Below are 5,555 nucleotides of genomic sequence, written 5' to 3'. Positions count from 1 at the left end.
TCCACTGTACATTCCTGCCTCCTTTATCAAAGATAAGGTGACCATATATGCGTGGGTTTATCTCTGGGTTTTCTATCCTGTTCCATTGATCTATCTTTCTATTTTTGTGCCAGTACCATACTTTCTTGATTACTGTAGCTTTGTAGTATAGTCTGAAGACAGGGAGCCTGATTCCTCCAGCTCCGTTTTTCATTCTCAAGATTGCTTTGGCTATGCGGGGTCATTTGTGTTTCAATACAAATTGTGCAATTTTTTGTTCTAGTTCTGTGAAAAATGCCAGTGGTAGTTTGATAGGGATTGCATTGAATCTATAGATTGCTTTGGGTAGTAGAGTCATTTTCACGATGTTGATTCTTCCAATCCAAGAACATGGTATATCTCTCCATCTATTTGTATCATCTTTAATTTCTTTCATCAGTGTCTTATAATTTTCTGCACACAGGTCTTTTTTCTCCTTTGGTAGGTTTATTCCTAGATATTTTATTCTTTTTGTTGCAGTGGTAAATGGGGGTGTTTTCTTGATTTCACTTTCAGATTTTTCATCATTAGTGTATAGGAATGCCAGAGATTTCTGTGCATTAATTTTGTATCCTGCCACTTTACCAAATTCATTGACTAGCTCTAGTAGCTTTCTGGTAGCATCTTTAGGATTCTCTATGTAACAGTGACAGCTTTACTTCTTCTTTTCTGATTTGGATTCCTTTTATTTCCTTTTCTTCTCTGACTGCTGTGCCTAAAACTTCCAAAACTATGTTGAATAAGAGTGGTGAGAGTGGGCAACCTTGTCTTGTTCCTGATGTTAGTGGAAATGCTTTCAGTTTTTCACCATTGAGGATGATGTTGGCTGTGGGTTTGTCATATATGGCCTTTATTATGTTGGGGAAAGTTCCCTCTATGCCTACTTTCTGCAGGGTGTTTATCATAAATGCGTGTTGAATTTTGTCAAAGCTTTCTCTGCATCTATTGAGATGATCATATGGTTTTTCTCCTTCAATTGGTTAATATGGTGTATCACGTTGATTGATTTGCATATACTGCAGAATCCTTGCATTCCTGGAAGAAACCCTACTTTATCATGGTGTATGATCCTTTTAATGTGCTGTTGGATTCTGTTTGCTAGTATTTTGTTGAGGATTTTTGCATCTATATTAATCAGTGATATTGGCCTGTAGTTTTCTTTCTTTGTGCCATCCTTGTCTGTTTTTGGTATCAAGGTAATAGTGGCCTCACAGAATGAATTTGGGAGTGTTCCTCCCTCTGCTATATTTTGGAAAAGTTTGAGAAGGATAGGTGTTAGTTCTTCTCTAAATATTTGATAGAATTCACCTGTGAAGCCATCTGGTCCTGGGCTTTTGTTTGTTGGAAGATTTTTTTTTTTTTTTTTTTTTTTGTGGTACGCGGGCCTCTCAATGTGTGGCCTCTCCTGCTGCGGAGCACAGGCTCCGGACACACAGGGTCAGCGGCCATGGCTCACGGGCACAGCTGCTCCATGGCATGTGGCATCTTCCCGGACCGGGGCACGAACCCGCGTCCCCTGCATCGGCAGGCGGACTCTCAACCACTGCACCACCAGGGAAGCCCTGTTGGAAGATTTTTAATCACTGTTTCAATTTCAGTGCTTGTGATTGGTCTGTCCATATTTTCTATTTCTTCCTGATTGAATCTTGGCAGGTTGTGCATTTCTAAGAATTTGTCCATTTCTTCCATGTTGTCCATTTTATGGGCATAGAGTTGCTTGTAGTAATCTCTCATGATCTTTTGTATTTCTGCAGTGTCAGTTTTTACTTCTCCTTTTTTTCATTTATAATTCTATTGATTTGAGTCTTCTCCCTTCTTTTCTTGATGAGTCTGGCTAATGGTTTATCTATTTTGTTTATCTTCTCAAAGAACCAGCTTTTAGTTTTATTGGTCTTTGCTATCGTTTCCTTCATTTCTTTTTCATGTATTTCTGATCTGATTTTTATGATTTCTTTCCTTCTGCTAACTTTGGGGTTTTTTTGTTCTTCTTTCTCTAATTGCTTTAGGTGCAAGGTTAGGTTGTTTATTCGAGATGTTTCCTATTTCTTAAGGTAGGATTGTATTGCTATAGACTTCCCTCTTAGAACTGCTTTTGCTGCATCCTATACGTTTTGGGTCATCGTGTCTCCATTGTCATTTGTTTCTAGGTATTTTTTAATTTCCTCTTTGATTTCTTCAGTGGTCACTTCGTTATTAAGTAGTGTATTGTTTAGCCTCCATGTGTTTGTATTTTTTACAGATCTTTTCCTGTAATTGATATCTAGTCTCATAGCGTTGTGGTCAGAAAAGATACTTGATACCATTTCAATTTTCTTAAATTTACCAAGGCTTGATTTGTGACCCAAGATATGATCTATCCTGGAGAATGTTCCATGAGCACTTGAGAAAAATGTGTATTCTGTTGTTTTTGGATGGAATGTCCTATAAATATCAATTAAGTCCATCTTATTTAATGTATCATTTAAAGCTTGTGTTCCCTTATTTATTTTCATTTTGGATGATCTGTCCACGGGTGAAAGTGGGGTGTTAAAGTCCCCTAATATGAATGTGTTACTGTCAATTTCCCTTTTTATGGCTGCTAGTATTTGTCTTATGTATTGAGGTGCTCCTATGTTGGGTGCATAAATATTTACAATTGTTATATCTTCTTGGATCGATCCCTTGATCATTATGTAGTGTCCTTCTTTGTCTCTTGTAATAGTCTTTATTTTAAAGTCTATTTTGTCTGATATGAGACTTGCTACTCCAGCTTTCTTTTGATTTCCATTTGCATGGAATATCTTTTTCCATCCTCTTACTTTCAGTCTGTATGTGTCTCTAGGTCTGAAGTGGGTCTCTTGTAGACAGTATATATATGGGTCTTGTTTTTGTATCCATTCAGCCAATCTGCGTCTTTTGGTGGGAGCATTTAGTCCATTTACATTTAAGGTAATTGTCGATATGTATGTTCCTATTCTCAATTTCTTAATTGTTTTGGGTTCGTTATTGAAGGTCTTTTCCTTCTCTTGTGTTTCTTGCCTAGAGAAGTTCCTTTAGCATTTCTTGTAAAGATGGTTTGGTGGTGGTGAACTCTCTCAGCCTTTGCTTGTCTGTAAAGGTTTTAATTTCTCCATCAAATCTGAATGAGATCCTTGCTGGGTAGAGTAATCTTGGTTGCAGGTTTTTCTCCTTCATCACTTTAAATATGTCCTGCCAGTCCCTTCTAGCTTGCAGAGTTTCTGCTGAAAGATCAGCTGTTAACCTTATGGGGATTCCCTTGTATATTATTTGTTGCTTTTCCCTTGCTGCTTTTAATATGTTTTCTGTGTATTTAATTTTTGACAGTTTGATTAATATGTGTCTTGGCATATTTCTCCTTGGATTTCTCCTGTATGGGACTCTCTGTGCTTCCTGGACTTGATTAACTATTTCCTTTCCCATATTAGGGAAGTTTTCAACTATAATCTCTTCAAATATTTTCTCAGTCCCTTTTTTTTTCTCTTCTTCTTCTGGAACCCCAATAATTCAAATGTTGGTGAGTTTAATGTTGTCCCAGAGGTCTCTGATCCTGTCCTCAGTTCCTTTCATTCTTTTTTCTTTATTCTGCTCTGCAGTAGTTATTTCTACTATTTTATCTTCCAGGTCACTTATCCATTCTTCTGCCTCAGTTATTCTGCTATTGATCCCATTTAGAGTATTTTTAATTTCATTTACTGTGTTGTTCATCGTTACTTGTTTCATCTTTGTTTCTTCTAGGTCCTTGTTAAATGTCTTGCATTTTGTCTATTCTATTTCCAAGATTTTGGATCATCTTTACTATCATTATTCTGAATTCTTTTTCAGGTAGACTGCCTCTTTGCTCTTCATTTGTTAGGTCTGGTGGGTTTTTATCTTGCTCCTTCATCTGCGGTGTGTTTTTCTGTCTTCTCATTTTGTATATCTTACTGTGTTTAGGGTCTCCTTTTTGCAGGCTGCAGGTTCGTAGTTCCTGTTGTTTTTGGTGTCTGTCCCCAGTGGCTCAGGTTGGTTCAGTGTGTTGTGTATGCTTCCTGGTGGAGGGTACTAGTGCCTGTGCTCTGGTGGATGATGCTGGATCTTGTCTTTCTGGTGGGCTGGTCCACGTCTGGTGGTGTGTTTTGGGGTGTCTGTGGACTTATTATGATTTTAGGCAGCCTCTCTGCTAATGGGTGGGGTTGTGTTCCTGTTTTGCTAGTTGTTTGACCTAGGGTGTCCAGCACTGTAGCTTGCTGGTTGGTGAGTGAAGCTGGGTGCTAGTGTTGAGATGGAGATCTCCAGGAGATTTTCTCCATTTGATATTATGTAGAGCTGGGAGGTCTCTTGTTGACCAGTGTCCTGAAGTTGGCTCTCCCACCTCAGAGGCACAGCACTGACCCTGGCTGCAGCACCAAGAGCCTTTCATCCACACGACTCAGAATAAAAGGGAGAAAACATAGAAAGAAAGGATAAAGAAAGAAAGAAAGGGGGAGGGAGGAAGGAAGGAAGGAAGGAAAGAAAGAAAGAAAAGAAAATAAGATAAAATAATGTAAAGTTATTAAAATAAAAAATAATTATTAAGAAATTTTTTTAAGAAAAAGAAAAAGAAAAAAAACTGACGGATAGATCCCTAGGACAAATGGTGAAAGCAAAGCTATGCAGACAATATCTCACACAGAAGCATAATCATACACACTGACACAGAGGAAATGGGGAAAAAGTCATAAATCTTGCTCTCAAAGTCCACCTCCTCAATTTGGGATGATTCGTTTTCTATTCATGTATTCCACAGATGCAGGGTACATCAAGTTGATTGTGGAGCTTTACTCCGCTGCTCCTGAGGCTGCTGGGAGAGATTTCCCTTTCTCTTCTTTGTTCTCACAGCTCGCAGGGACTCAGCTTTGGATTTGGCCCCACCTCTGCATGTAGGTCACCGGAGGGCGTCTGTTCTTCGCTCAGACAGGACGGGGTTAAAGGAGCCGCTGCTTCGGCGACTCTGGCTCACTCAGGCCGGGGGGAGGGAGGGGTACGGAGTGCAGGGCGATCCTGCGGGCGGCAGAGGCCAGCGTGACGTTGCACCAGCCTGAGGCACGCCATGCGGTCTCCCGGGGAAGTTGTCCCTGGCAGTGGCGGGCTGCACAGGCTCCCCGGAGGGGGGTGTGGATAGTGACCTGTGCTCGCACACAGGCTTCTTCGTGGCGGCAGCAGCAGCCTTAGCGTCTCATTCCCGTCTCTGGTGTCCACACTTGTAGCCGCGGCTCGCGCCCGTCTCTGGAGCTCCTTTAAGCAGTGCTCTTAATCCCCTCTCCTCGCGCACAAGGAAACAAAGAGGGAAGAAAAAGTCTCTTGCCTCTTAGGCAGGTCCAGACTTTTCCTGGACTCCCTCCCGGCTAGCCGTGGTGCACTAACCCCCTGCAGGCTGTGTTCACACCACCAACCCCAGTCCTCTCCCTGAGCTCCGACCAAAGCCCGAGCCTCAGCTCGCAGCCCCGCCTGCCCCAGCGGTGAGCAGACAAGCCTCTCGGGCTGGTGAGTGCCGGTCAGCACCGATCCTTTGTGCGGGA

The sequence above is a fragment of the Aethalodelphis obliquidens genome, unplaced genomic scaffold (assembly GCF_003676395.1).
Source record: "Aethalodelphis obliquidens isolate GAN/ISIS:26980383/991018 unplaced genomic scaffold, ASM367639v1 scaffold100, whole genome shotgun sequence".
Lineage (NCBI taxonomy): Eukaryota > Metazoa > Chordata > Mammalia > Artiodactyla > Delphinidae > Aethalodelphis > Aethalodelphis obliquidens.
The sequence above is the reverse complement of the archived record's forward strand: the minus strand, read 5'-3'. Positions refer to the sequence as shown.